The sequence below is a fragment of the Mirounga leonina genome, unplaced genomic scaffold (genome assembly GCF_011800145.1).
Source record: "Mirounga leonina isolate KUSES-001 unplaced genomic scaffold, KU_Mleo_1.0 Mir_418, whole genome shotgun sequence".
Classification (NCBI taxonomy): Eukaryota; Metazoa; Chordata; class Mammalia; order Carnivora; family Phocidae; genus Mirounga; species Mirounga leonina.
Window position 1 is genome coordinate 5,470,454 of NW_023270739.1, and position 15,143 is coordinate 5,485,596.

The 15,143-nt window shown below is 51.0% G+C and overlaps 1 protein-coding gene across 1 annotated transcript in view; it reads right to left on the reverse strand.

Annotated features, from left to right (window-relative positions):
• TNRC6B (trinucleotide repeat containing adaptor 6B) overlaps nt 1–2,665 on the reverse strand; it is a 244,520-nt gene extending 241,855 nt beyond the window's left edge. The window contains exon 1 of the mRNA XM_034987461.1: nt 2,642–2,665. The gene's annotated coding sequence lies outside the window, so the exon portion shown is untranslated. The remainder of the gene's footprint in view (nt 1–2,641) is intronic.
• Between the last annotated feature and the right edge of the window lie 12,478 nt (nt 2,666–15,143).

The window sequence follows — 15,143 nt, forward strand, 5'->3', positions numbered from 1 at the left end:
TGCTTCTCCCTCCCCCACTCCCCTGCTTGTGTTCCCTCTCTCGCTGTGTCTCTCTCTATCAAATAAATAAATAAAATCTTTAAAAATAAAAAAAAATAAAAACTAAGGGCGCCTGGGTGGCTCAGTCGGTTAAGGGACTGCCTTCGGCTCAGGTCATGATCCTGGAGTCCCAGGATCCAGTCCCGCATCGGGCTCCCTGCTCAGCTGGGGGTCTGCTTCTCCCTCTGACCCTCCCCCTTCTCATGCTCTATCTCATTCTCTCTCTCAAATAAATAAATAAAATCTTTAAAAAATAAAAAGTAAAAAAATAAAAACTAAGAATGAGTTTAATTGTAACTTTTTTTTTTTAAAGATTTTATTTATTTGACAGAGAGAGACAGTGAGAGAAGGAACACAAGCAGGGGAAGCAGGAGAGGGAGAAGCAGGTTTCCCATTGAGCAGGGAGCCCGATATGGGGGCTCGATCTCAGGGCCCCCAGGGATCATGACCTGAGCCAAAGACAGACGCTTAACAACTGAGCCACCCAGGCGCCCCTAATATTAACTTCTTAAGTTAGGTATGGGCAGCCTCATAGTCAGTGGCACTTCTCATTTCTTTTCTGGTTTACCTTTCAGTGTCCTTTCTGCCTTTCTTCCTCTGGATAAGTTAAGACGCAAAATGAAATAAGCGCAGGCTTTGAAACCAGACGGACGTTGAGACTAAACCTATCCCTTCAAGTTCCTAGCTGTGTGGCTCTTGGAGGGTCTTTTTCCTAGCCACAAAACACTAATGACATCTACTTGACAGGCTTGAGGTAAGGATTGGGGGGAAAAAAAAACCATACGAAGAGGCTGGCATGTTAGAAGAAGGCAGTAAATGTTAGTTAACATTTTTACTACCATTTGAACAAATGGTGTTGTTCTGACTTAAAAAACATTTTTAAATGCTTCTCTGAGTGAAGAAAAAATATTTTTTCAAGGGCATGGCATTTATATGCTACCTTAGAAAAGCAGGTTGGTAACTTCTTCTTCTTAAGTCCTATCAGAAGCTATTCTGCTCAAATAATGATGTTTGGGACAATCACCTAAAAACGTCCAGGAACCAAGAAAACATAAAGGCAGCAGCATCATCATCGCTGTGTCCCAAGTGGGGCAAGCCGGGCTGCTTTGTGTTCTAGATCCCTTAGTGTAGGGACCTACTACATTCATATCCCTCCCACTACCTACCTACAGCGATACCGTAGCACGCTGTAGAGGTGCAAGACCGCGTGCTAAAAGTTCTGCTTTTTTTTTTTTTTTTTTTTTTAAGATTTTATTTACTTATTTGTCAGAGAGAGAGCACAAGCAGAGGGAGAAGCAGGCTCCCCGCTGAGCAGGGAGCCCGATGCGGGACTCGATCCCGGGACTCCAGGATCATGACCTGAGCTGAAGGCAGTCGTTTAACCAACTGAGCCACCCAGGCGCCCCTAAAAGTTCTGCTTTTAAAGAGGCATTTACATAACACTACCGAAACAATAAATATAGTTTCAAAGCCAAGATCATTGATGCCTCTCCGAATCAACAGGAAGCTATCGTCCACTGAAATTCCCCACAACAATGAAGTATTAAATAGCCTCTATTCTTAAACTTTCACAAAATGCTAAGATGCAAGATTTTCATACACCTTATTTCCGTACACTTAACTCCTGGGGGGTGGGAGGAGAAGGCAACCTATAACGTTTTATTCACTATGGAGAAATATCTCTGGCCAATTTTGTTGCATAATTTTGCTTATATTGTAATACAAACGACCACCTTGAAATTCGTCTTATTCCTCGCACAATTTCTAGCATGATGCTAAAGAGTAATAAAACGGCCAAAAGATACATGAGAAAGCAAGGAACCTTAAAAGCCTGAGACCAGCACACTGTGCCGAAAGAACTGAGGATGGGCCGGTCCCTACTTAAGACACCTAAGCAGCAGCTACGGTTACTGGGTGTCCTCTGCCACTTTAAAAGGGTATTTGGCCCACCGCGAGCTAACAAACGCACTAGTTTGAACCTAAGGGGCGCCAGCTCAGGGGGAGACAGAAAACACTCCTCGCGCCGTTCCGTCCCACTTCCTCGTGGAGAGCCTGAATCGCCTCTCGAAGGTGGCCTCGCCGCAGGGCTCTGAGGTGAGGGGTGCAACCCCTCCACGCACACCCCCTCCCGGCCCGGATTAAGCAGGGAACGCGTCCACGCTGTCACGCAGGTCCCGCGCAGACAGGGACCGGGAGGCTCGGAGGCCTGACGCCTCCCTCGCCCCCACGCCAGGCAGGGGGCCCGACGCGTCTCCGCGGGCCCCCGCTCTCCGCCGCGACAGGGAGCGCCTCCCCGCCCCGGAGGCCCCCCAGCGACGGGAAGCGAACCCGACTCGACCAGCCCACCCGGAAGCCCTCCCCCAGCTCACACCTGCTGGCGCGTGACGCCCGGAGCCGCGCGCGCCCGCCCGCCTGCCCCGGCCCTGCCGTTCGGGGCGCCCCTGGCTTGCGCGCGGGACGTCGCCCTCGTCCCTCCCCGCCCCGGGGTCAAACCCACCACACGCCCGCCCCCACGGAGCGCAAGCTCAATGCCGCCGCCCCCGCCGGGACCCGCGCGCGCTCCCGCCCCCCCTCCGGCCCTGTCCCCGCCGCGCGCGCTCACTCGCGAGGACACGCACACGCTGCGCCTCAGCTTGACAGGCCGGCCCGCGCCGCGCGCTCCCGCGGGCGTCCTCGCCCACCGGGCCGCCCAGCTCTGACTGGGCGGTGCGCGGGGGAGGGGAAGGGCGGCAGTGGCCGTCGGTCCTCACTCACCGCCGAGCCGCGCCGGCTCCGAGTGCGCGGCGTTCCGCTGTGAGGCGATGCGCTGCGATGCGCGCGGTCCCCGCTTCTCCGCAGGCTATGGAGGCGACGTAGTAGGGGGACTGAAGGGGCGCGGGGGGTCACTCCCTCCCGCCTCACCTCCCAGAAACACGGGGACCCCAGAAACTAAAAACAAAATAAACAAACTTTCCCCTCCGCCTCCCTCCCCCAAAACCACAACACAAACACTCGGGGGCCCGCCCACTGCCCCACTCCATTGGCCGCAGGGAGGATGCTTCCGGCTCTCACTGGCTGATTTTTGTGCCCATCAAGCTGCGGTTCCGCCCCTCCAATTCCTCGCCGCTGCCGTCGCCCCTCATTGGTCAAGTGCTTCCCGTTTGACGAGCTAGGATTGGCTGAGCTGCCTGCGCCAATCATTCGGGGACACACCCCCTCAGCATCCCAGAGGCCGCTTCCTTGGTCGCGGACCCGGAGAGGTGAAGGGGAAACTAGAGCATGATGGCGGCCGAGCTCGTTTGGCGCAACCATCGTCTTTTTTCTTTTTTTAGCCCATTGGTGACTCGCCCTCGCGCTGTTTCCCCTGAGCTCCTCTCTCCACCCAGTATTGCCTAATAACGGAATCTATACGAGCCGGCTCCTTAATTTATCCCCTTCGAAGTGCTGAGTGTGGGCTGGCTGTGCATCATTGGACTGTCAGAATGTCACTCCCTAGTCAAATCTTCAAGCTATTGGTGGAACGGCCAGAAAACCCGTCCAACAACAAGGACTAGTGCCATTGGTTTGACTCCACAGAGTTCTTTCCTGGGACCTTATTGGGCAAATAGGCGCGTCAGTCGGATCTGGATTCTCTGTGCTACGGGTTAATTGTTTGCTGCGAGTTTGTGGAAGACTATGGTCGTTTGGTCCGTAGTTGACTTTAATAATGACTGTCGTTTATTTTGTGCCTACTTTGTGCCAACTGCTGTTCTGAGTTCTTTACAGGGGTTTTATGGTTAAACCTGTGAGTTTTACATTCTCTAAATTTTACAGATAGAAACGAAGGCTCTAAAGAGATTAGGACACTTGCGCAAGGTCACCCAGATAGAAAGTAATTTGTGAGCCCGGCGTTGGTCCCAGGACTGTCTGACTCCAGAGCCTTCGCTCTTTTTACTGGTGCCTCTCCCTTCGTCCCGAATCTTACCTGCCAGCCAACCCAGCATCTTAAAAATATTTCATTCCGAATGCAAGTTTCCCCATCAGTTTCTGGAGGTGACATTGTGGGAGACTAAAGCAATGGAGAGGCGTCATTGCCGCCACCGCATTCTCCTCGCTGGCACCCGTTCCTCCCCACCCTAAAGTAAACCATTTTGGTGTTTCCTGACCAGAAGCCCATCTACGTCTGTGTTTATTTTCTCAGCTTTATAAATGAACATTTCTACCATCCTTGTGTGCCAAGCCTACCTCCTCAACCCTCACTCATCTATCTCCAGCTCACTCTTTGGAGAGAGACCTCAAGAGCCAGAAACAAGGAGAGGGGAGTCTAAAGAGAGATAAAGAATAAACGCTTTAGAAGTAAATAATTTGTTACATGCAAATGGAACAGCCCTTTGGCTCCTGGGAAGCTTCCGGAGTGGCCCCTGATGCAGTGCGAGACGTGTGCTCCTGGCTCCTCGCCACTAGATTTTTTCTCTATGGCAGCTTTCAGCGAAGTGAATCCAACATTCCAGCCAGGGGAGGGCAGGATGCTTAGGACCCACTGCCAAAGAGCCAGCCCCAGCCTCTGGGACTGAAATGATCTCCAGGAGCACAGCTCTGGACTCCAGCCCACATTCCGTCTTGGGTAATTAACATTTTACCATCCCAAATCCCCATCCCCTGTAGCTTCAGTGGGATCACCGCCCTTGTTTCACTTCCTGATCCAAGCTGTTGTGTAACCTCGTTGGCACTGCTTTAGTAATAAAACAACCACTGTAACGCTGTAATGCTCAACACTTAACAGACTTTCAGCAGAGGAAGACAAGGCATTTCACAAACATCAATTAAGTGGCAGGTATTCCTAGGGCAACTGCCAGCAGAAGGACAGAAGAAAGATCATGAGTCAAATTCTAATAAAGTTCCTAAGAGCCTGGATCCTTATAAGAACATGAACATACTCCATCCTAGCATTCCAATATGGGGATTATGAATCAGAAGATACAATGAATGAGAAATGTTCAGACTTCAAAACCTTCCTTATCTTCATACTGATTCTTTGTAACTCCTTTAACCCATACACCAGTGCTTGGTTTTACAGTTAATTATTGAACACATTTGTCTGCCCCAACTTAGTGTAAGTTCCTTGAAAACAAATGGTTTCTTTTTCATCTTTGTATCCCTTAAATTGTTCTGATTATAAAAGGTCCCCAAACAAATAATTATTCAGTAAATGTTTATTGAGTCTGTCAGCACTTTCCTAATGTACAAGGGCTACACAGAAGATTAAAACACCTCTGCCTTCAGTGACCTCAAGTCTAGTGGGGGTGGCCAAAGGTAAAGATCATCACAGTGCAGGTGGCTTAGAAGGACACGGGAGGAACACAGGACTCAAGCTTGGCAGGACAGGGATGGCTTCCCAGAAGAAGTGACATCCACAAGGAGAACAAAAGGATGAAATGCGTTTAGCTGGCCAAGGGGCTGATGACGTGTGGTGACCTGCAATGTTTGCTCTCTTTGGGCAGGGAGCAAGAGAGGAGTATCCAGGAATGGCCAAAGCCAGTTCTTCTATAATCTTTGTGAGGGCCTTCAGCTCTCTATCTGCTCCACCTCTTTGTACTTTCCCTCCCCAGGAGAAAGCAGGGAGCTGGACCCCCTGTCGTGTTTGCCCATTTGAGAATAGGAAAATATTTTCCAAATAAGATTGTTTTTCCAATAATAAAAGTAACACTGAGTAAAGATTTCAGACAGTATAGAAAGTTTTAAAGTAGAAAATAAAAGCTCTCTCAAATCCCTACTAGAGCCAACTCCTGTTAAAGAGAGTATCTTCCCAGACTCCTCATGAGTAGACCCACATGTAGATTTTTTTCTTCCCACAGATAGTGGGGTGTGGTTTAACGTGTGCACTCTGAGAGCTCTCATTGCTCAGAACTGCAGCTTTGGGTGGAACCTGTCCTCACTTTCTATACTTATGGGAAGGAGGCCAATAAATCAACCAAATGTTTATTGTGGAGGATGATGGTTTCAGATTCCTGTTGCAGCAAATGACAAATTACCACCTGTTACAGGACTTTGGCTTGCTCAGGCTAGTGTAAAGTCAATGAATTGGGGGGAAGGGGGGGTCTGCTGTGCCCACTACCCTAGGGCTTATGGGTTTGCTTTGGTGGTTGTGGTCAATCCATGCCCTGAAAAGGCAGCCCAGGTCAGAGAATAACATGCTAGGGTGCTCTCCTATGCTGTCTTTCTCATTTCTTCTCTGCATGCTACTTGGGGAAAATATTTTTTGTTTGTTTGTTCCAACTAACCCAGCTTTGAGAGTAAAAAAAACTCGTCAAGCCCTGCACAATTGTATTTAGGCCAAGTGCAGTATGTTCTTGGAGTGCTTTGCTATTCTTAGAGCTCTATATGTAGGGTTCTATACAGTTGGCTTTTTGCTGGAAGGGAAGGCAGATCTGATGAGTGATAGCTGCTTTGGATGGCTACCAAAAGTGCTCTAAGCCATTTCAAGCAACAGGCCTTCCTTTTTTCCCTTGAGAGATTGCTCTGTGATCCCTGAACACATTGCATTGGCCTGGACAAAATCCAGTGCAACGGGAATTTCTGTGAACAGTTCTGCGATGACCCACAAGCTCAGGGTGACATAGCCAGCTGGATCTGCTCCAACTCTGCTTTCTGTGGCACAGAAGAACTCCGTCCACCCTTCGCGCAGGCCTCTCATTGCTATGAGACATTTGGAAGTGTTTCTAAAGCATTCTCCAATTCTTCAATCATATAACCATGGGAAGATCCCTGTAAAGAAACCTAATCCAAAAGACAAGAAGCCTGCTGACAGCTGATACTGCTCACTGGGGCAGTGGGTATGGCCAGGGCCAAGGCCAAGAGCAGTGGGAGAGGGGAACTTTCTAGAGGGTGCTGATTATAGAGGACATGCTTATAAGCATTTATTACATGTCTGGTCGCATGTATTGTGGAACAAAGCCCTTGTGCAAGACATTATGCCACTTCTAAATCATCTCTCTTCTTATGACCACACTTCCTGAAAAGCTCCCTGTGAAGCAGCAAACACTGGACTCCTCCTGTTTGCTGGCCAACGTTAGACCCGCAGGAGGCTCACGAGAGAACCAGAAGTGGCTGTTCATAATAGCTTCCCTTTCACGAACACTTCCTTGCTGTGTGTCAGACACTACACTGAGGGCTTTCCCCAGACCGCAGCAGCCAATCTTCACAACCTTGGTTATCCCCGTTTTCCAGATAGGGAAACTGAGGCACTGGGGACTGACGAATTTGCCCCAGGTCGCCAGAGGTAATAACCTCACAGCTGAAACCAGACATTCTGACTCCAAAGAGTAAGCTGTCTTCTTCGCTGCTACGGCGCCCCAGACATCTACCTTGAGAACACCACAGTGCATCTGGGGAGACATCGGCCTCCAAAGGAACAGTTGCCCTCATAGCCTTCATCAGCTGAACCCCATGCTCCTTTCTCCTACAGAGTCAGGGAAAGAGTTGTGCCTCTTCCTGGCTAACTTACTGCCTCCGGTGGTCCTTCCTCCACATCCCAGTTGGGAACTGGCTCTCCTCCCACCCCCTTCAAAGCAGCCTCTTTCTTTCTGCCCTTTTTCCCTCTACTTCCTTTTCTCAGCTTCTTGAATAATGACCTGAGGCCATCTCCACTGGTGCCCCCTCCTTTAAACCTGGCTTCTGGCCCTAACGCTCTTCTGACACTCGTTTCTCCAAGCTCATCTCTGACCTCTTGTGGCCAAGATCCAAGAGCCTGTCTCAGTTCTTGTTTCCATGGCTTCATCACTACGTTTTACTCCGAGAATCTTCTCTTGGTTTCCCAAAATAGCCAGCCTCCCTCCTACCTCTACAACTGTTCATGCTCTTTTTCATACCACCTCTTTCTCTAAGCTCCTTCAAAGGAGTCTGTCTGCTCTTCTCTCCTTATGTTGCCTTCTGGGGGCATGGGGTGGGGGCGGGGAGCTGGGTCATTGTCCTGCCTTCACCCCGAAGACTGTGATTTTCATCTCACTGTCTCCAGCCTTCATTGGGCAGCCCCCTCCCTGTTCACCTTGTGCAAGTCACATGCACTGAGTATCTGTTTCCCTCCCTCTAAAATGAATATATTAAATCAGATTTGCTCTTCTAGACTCTAAAATAATGATAAAACCTGAAGTTTTTAAGCACATACCATGCCCAGGCAGGACCAGCTATATAATTTGTGGCCATGCAAAATGAAAGCATGGGGCTCCTTGTTCCAAAATCATTAAGAATTTCAAGAAGGCAACAGCAGAGCATTAAACCAAAGGTGGGACCCTTCACCTTCTGATTGTGGGGCCCTGTGGGACTGCGGAGCTTGGCTGCCCATGAAGCCAGCCCTAGCGCCAGGCTCTGTTCTCAGGATTTTATATGTATTAGCTTATTCAGTCCACATAACAACCTTAAGAGGTAGAATCTGATGAGGAAACTGGGGCAAACAAAGGTTAAGTAACCTTCCAAGGTCATGTTTTTTTAATTGGTGGAAATGAGAAAAATACCTGTTGGTCCAGGCTGTCATGAGATTCACACAGTGAAGGACGGTTTCCTTACTGGAGGCCGCTCAGGAGGACTTTGGGGGCCCCTCAGCTGGTCCATGCCCATCCCTACCTCAGTGAGTTTGTAGCCCTCTGTGCCCCCCCCTCCTCCTTCTGTACCGAGGTCTACACTTCCTTCACAGCTCAGTTCGAGCCCCCTCTCCTCTCAGGGGCTTCTGGAGCAGAGAAGTCAGGCCCACGTATCTACTCCCTCAGAGTCTCTCAGTATCCTGTGTGGAGTCACTTGCCCATTGCTTACTGTCTTGAGGCTCACTGATAACCAATTCTACAAGGCTAGAGAGAAAACTTCTTTAAATCTCTCTCCACAACCTTATAACAGCTTATAGTAGCCTGTCTCACCCACCAGACTGGGAGGCCTTGAGGGCAAATAATATATTTGTATCTTCACTACATCTTTAATGCTTATAATTCTCTTGAAAGAATCTTTTCTAGGCTCTGGACCTTTCCCTGGAATGCCTTTCCTCATTCTTCCATCTCCCATTCACTCCTCAGGTGTTGGCTTAGAGATCACCTCCTCCTCCAGGAAGCCTTCTCTGACCTCCACCTGTGGGTTAAGTGCCTCCTCTGGGCTTCTGTACCCCCTGTACCTCCCCTCATAATGCTTGCCTCCCTGTGTCCATCTTCCCAACAAGGTTATGAACACCTTGAGGGCAGACACCAGGTCTGTCTTATTACATTGCCTAGGTCACACAAAGTTCTCAATAAGTTTGTTTGAACAAATGAATTAATAAAAGTAAATCTTAAATACATGTTGGTTAAAACTCCAGACTCTTTAATGGCTCTCACCACAGGGCAGGGCCCCTGGTGGATACTCACGTAAACATCAAATGGGTGAAAACCAACAACTCCAGAATTTCTGTAAAGAAGAAGCCTTAGTGGCAGCAATCTGGTTAAAGCAGAGATCTGGGTGGTTCCTCTTGACAGATTAATGACAAAGTAAGGATCCCAGGTGTGACAGTGGGGAGTTGGCATTGGGAGCATGGACGGAAAGCGTGCTGGGCCAGGTGTTGGCAAACAAGGGCTTGCCAACCACATCGAGCCACTGCCTGGTGTTGTATAGCCCACAGGCTAAGAATGATTTTTGCATTTTTTAAATGGTTGGGAAAATGAGGGGCGCCTGGGTGGCCCAGTCAGTTAAGCATCTGCCTTCGGCTCAGGTCATGATCCTGGGGTCCCGGGATCGAGCCCCATGTTGGGCTCCCTGCTCAGCGGAAAGCCTGCTTCTCTCACTGGCTCTCTCTCTCTCAAATAAATAAATAAAAACCTTTAATAAAAAAAATAAATGGTTGGGAAAATGAATAGTATTTTATGACACATGAAATTTACATGAAATCCAGGAGGTCTCATTGGAATACAGCCACGCCTACTCATTTACACGCCATCCGTGGTTGCTTTAGTGTAACAGCATTGACAGATACTACACGTTCCCAAGGCCTAGAACATTTACTATCTGCCCATTTACAGAAAAAGTTTGCCCACCCCTGGGCTCTGCTATCTTACTCTTAGCCCGAGGAAAAGAAACGCGCTCCAGCTAGCCACAAGGTGTCAGCATCTCACCACAGTGTGTTCAGCCGCGCGGGCTCCTCGAAGGAACCACAGCCAGGCATGCGGTTCTGGGCCCCAAGCCCTTGCCCGCCCTTGAGCATCTCCCAGTCCCACTAGGGAGCCAGCCTGGCGGTAGTGGTGGAGAGCAAGGGAGCTTAAAAGCTAGAAGAGGAGCGCATGGGTGGCTCAGTTGGTTAAGCGTCTGCCTTCAGCTCAGGTCATGATCCCGGAGTCCTGGGATCAAGACCCATGTCAGGCTCTCTGCTCAGCAGGGAACCTGCTTGTCCCTCTCCCTTTGCCACCCCCACCCATGCCCTTCTCACTCTTTTTCTCTCTCAAATAAATAGATAAAATCTTAAAAAAAAAAAAAAAAAGCTAGAAGAAAGTTAGGGAGGGTCTGGAGCCCGCTTGACGGGTACAGGACTGGCTTGGGAAGTCCAGTAGCTTGGTGCAGGTAGGCAGGCTTTTCTGGTTGTGCTGGGATTTGTTTGGTTGTTTTTTGTTTGTTTTTTTTTTGTTTGGGTTTAATTTGTATTTTATATGTGAAGGGTTTTCCAAACAAACTAAAATTGTCTATTTTACCCAAAACTATCCACGAATAAAAATTGTGGGACTTTCTCCACAACCAGGTAAGACTGTGGCCCTCTTCTATGCCTGGAACCCACCAGCCCACAGAGCTGAGGTGAGGTGGGGTGTGCACTGGGGAACATGGGGCCCCACCAGGCAAAGCGGCCACAGATGGCATCCCTGGCAGGTTTCCTGCACCCTTCTTTCAAAACCTGGGCCTTGGAACTTCTTCCAGGTGGATGGGCATTTAGCCTCATGTGCCCACTACTCACTGTGAAAGCAGCAAACATATATATAGGGAGGGAGCAAGGAGAGTTCAAGAGAGAATGTCCCAAGAGGGAAATGATAAAGCCCTCACTCTAACACACCAACGGAAGCAACGTTAGCCACTCTGCTGAGCGCTTTACTCCCCACAGCCTCTGGAAAGTGGCACCGAGATTATCCCCGTTTTACACATAAGGAAACCGAAGCTCCAGGTGTGAGGCAGCTTGCCGGGTCATTTAGCTGCTAAGTGGCCGAGTGGGGAATCTAGCCCCACCCTGCCCATCCTGAGGACTATCCTCTGGCCACCGTCTGCCTCAGCTAAGGTCAAAGCAAACGGCCTGCCCCAGCACCACCCTAAAGACACGAGCTCCGCCCAGGGCCTTCCTTCCTTGCTCACCATTCAGCCTCAGGCCTACCTCACAGTAAATATGCATCAAAGGAACAAATGAATGAAGCCTTCCAAACCCTGCGGTGAAGTGCCTTTCCTTGTCCAATCAGCCAACTTCCAAGACCTTCCAGAAAGAGATGAGCCAGGGAGTCCAAGCTGCACTCAGGAAAGAAGAATCACCAGTCATGGTTCTGGGTTCTTAGCATAGGATGGCCCGTGCTTCTCCCTTGCTTGTGCCCAGAGGACCGTGGCCATGGCGGGCACACCACCTGCTCTTGCTTTTTCCTCCTCTCTCCTCCTGACTGCTTATGCTCCTGCTGCTTCTGTGGCAGGTCCTAGCCGGTCTCCTATGTCGTGGACTTCTGTTCCTGGAGCTTTTTCATGGCTGCAGATAATGCCTAACTTCTAGCCACTTTACTGGATGAAAACTGGTCTCCAACCAGCGGTCACTCGGAGAGGCCACGGGCAGTGCTCCAGATGGGTCCAGATAACTAGATTCTAGCCCTTCCCGTGACTTACTGGGTGACTGGACACATTTCCTCACATCAAGGCCCTCACCTCCTCGCCCCATTTTTATGTTAGCAATTCGAAAGGAAGCATGCAAAGTCATCCCGGAGCAGCCAGAGAGGCCTGGAGGCCTGGGCCCACCCAGTCTGGAGCACCTGGGAGAGGGAGACTGCCCACTAAGGACACACGCTGAAAGGAGAAGTCTTCCCTGAGGAAAGGATTCAGTCAGAAAGGACTTTCGGTAACTCAGTTCTTAGGAAATTAAGTAGCAGAGAGCAGAGTCCTGTTTGGCCTCCATGTACGGTCTCAGAAGTCAGGAACAAGACTGAAAGGGTCATGATCAATTCTGGAGCCTCTGACACCACCCACGTTGATTAGCCTGGCTTACTGTCTGTATCAAGTGGCTGTCAAGTTTTCAATCATTTAACAAACGGGCATTAAGTAGATACTGTGGATACAACAGTGACCCAGATAGATGATGGACAGAATGGGTACCTATCAACCTCTGGGCGGGAACCCCAAGGACAGAATGGGTACCTCTCAGCCTCCGGCCGATCTAGCAATTACTCAGCCTAAGGACACACTCCCATGTGCACCTGCCACTTTCCAGCCTTCTCGAAGGCGCCCATCCTCTCAACCTTGGTCTGGCTCAGCCTGCTAAGCCCGGGGTGCCGGTTTTGCACCAGACCTCCTGCCACTGGAGCAGGACAGATGATTACAGTGACAGCCGCCGGGCCCTCCAGGTGGGGGGAGAACGGCCGTGGCCCACGCCGAATGATAAACTACATCCCCGGTGCACGGCGGGGCTCATCTGCTGCTAAGGTGGCTTTGCCGATGTTGACTCATGACACTCCAGGGAGCAGTTCCAGCCTGGCCTGACTTGAGAAGCGTGGAAGTTTCTCTGCTATCAGCCCTGGCTGCCTTTTGGGGGTGAGGACGTTGTTGGGCACACACAGGTCTGTCCAAGGGTGCTTTCCAAATAGGACTCGACTCAAACTAAAGGAAGGCGAACAGATTGGGAGGAAATGTAACAGGGTGCTCTGTGGAGTAAGGCAGATGTGTGCACATAAACACACCTGTTCCAGGGAGTACAAGGCAGTGAAGAGCTAAGCAAGGTAACTAGAACAAGACGGAAGATGCTATTATGTCAGTCACAGAAAGCAAAATCATTGGCAAATCAGCCACCTCTCTGGGCCAAAGGTTCTGTCAAAGAGAAGGGTTTCACAGGGGCGCGCACGTGAAAGCACCCCCGAGAAGCAGCCCGTGGGCTTTAAAGCTGCACTGAGCTCTTTCTCAGCTGGGGTGACTTCACCCCCTGGGGACATCTGGCAACATCTGGAGACATTTCTGGTCGTCTCATTGGGAGAGGTGTTACTGGCATTAAGTGAGTAGAAGCTGGGGTGCTGCTAAACATCCTACAAGGTGTAGGACAGCATCTCCCCCAACAGAGAATCTGTGGCTCCCAAGTGTCACCACGAGCGTCGAAGGCCAGAAGCGCCGGGCTAAAGGGGCAGGCTGAGATCTGCATTTTACCCAGTGTAGGACCTTGGGAGAGCCGCGTACCTCCTCATCTGAAAAATGGGGACCGTTAAGACCTGAGCTGCTCATCACACAACTTTGTGAGACTCAGTCCCCAAATGTCCAGGAAAGCTTTTTGTAACACTGTGAAGGGCTCCTTCCTGAGCTTTGCTTAGTTTGAAGCCTGCAGGTGATTAAAGCATCTAGCAGTCACGGACAGATAGCAGGCGCTCAATAAATTAAAGAAAATCATCATAGTAAAAACAAAAAAGGCCTATTTCCCCTCTCTGTCCTGTGTCCTCCATATCTCAAGGCCACCTTTTTTTTTTTTTTTTTGCCTATGCATTCTATTAAGTTCTCTAAAGGTAGAGGGCAGGGGCGTCAGCAGAGGCTGTGTCGAAAGCACCCTTGAATGATCAGGGATGAGGACAGAAGACACAGGAGACTGGGAAGTTTTGCCAAATCAAGGGAAGGCCTCGGGCCCCGTGCAGAAGTCCTGTATTTGCTGCTCCTGTGGGACAGGATGCAGGCGGCAGCCGCCCCAGGGTCTCAGCCCTCAGCGGCCTCTGCTCATCGGAGGTCAGCCCACCCAAGGGGCTGTGCAAGTGGTTGGCACTGAGCCTACAGAAGCCGGACCCAGAGTGGGCAACTGGGGGGTGGTGGTGGGGATCGAGGGTGCCGTTTCATCCGTGCGTGCTCCTCTGGGAACCCTTCTGACCTTACCAGCCCTGTGGAAGCTACTGCGTGGGGACCAAGGGCATGATCCACCCTTGAACTTGCCATCCATCCAAGAATGCCAGATGTACCCTTGAGATTTGGTGAGAGAGAGAATACTTCACGGAGTGGGTGCAAGTGCTGGAACAGAGGGCAGACGTCCAAACACTGAGAAGCCCAGAGGCAGAATGGAGGGGGCTGGAGCCTGGGCAGCCGCTTGAAGCTTAGTACTTCAAGATCCTCAGCAGTCTTTGGACTGCTGTCTTGTCCCAGGCCTCTCAGGGCTGGAGGAGGTCAGGGGCCATCTTGTCCAAACCTCTAGAGGGGATGAGGAGACAGGCCGGAGGGGAGGCGCCCTGCTTTGGCAACCAGCACTCCTCCCACCACATTGCCTCCCCACGGTCTCCCGCCCCCTTGTTGCTATGAACAAAGTGGGAAAACCCCATCTTGGCACCTGGGAAAATGGGCAGAAAGGCAGGCCTGGCTCCAGGTTACAGGGACTTGGCACTTCCGCTCTGGATCCTCCCACATGTTAGGGCTAGGGAGGAACTGGGCCTGCTCTGGGTCAGAAGAGGGCAAGGGGATACAGGAGGCCAGCCTCTCTGGGAGGGAAGGCACAGGAAACCTTTGGGAAGAACACTTAGGAGCTGGTCCCTTCCCTAGGCCTCCTCCATTGTCCCCAGAGGGAGACTCTCCCCACCAAGGGTGACCTCTTTCCCCGACTGTCATTTGCCCACCTGTGTCTCATAGGGTCAAGGTGATGGCCCCGAGCAGCGGGGACACCCTCCATGGCCTGGTTTTCACCTCCCCTTTCCCTCCCCTCCAGAACAAGCACGTGCCACATTGCCAGCACGTCCCAGGAAGTGTTTAATCCTCAGAAAAGCTCAAGGAGGTGGGTCAGGGTCCCACCCTGGGAAGCAGGCTCACCCTTCCTTTCCTCCCCACCGCCAGGGCCAGGCTCTCCCCCCACAGCTGCACCTTATCATCCCACCTCCTGGCTCACCTCCATGCCCCCAGGGCCCTCCCCCAACCCCACACCTGGGCCCCTCCTCCAGGTGCTGCTGGTGCCCCAGGGT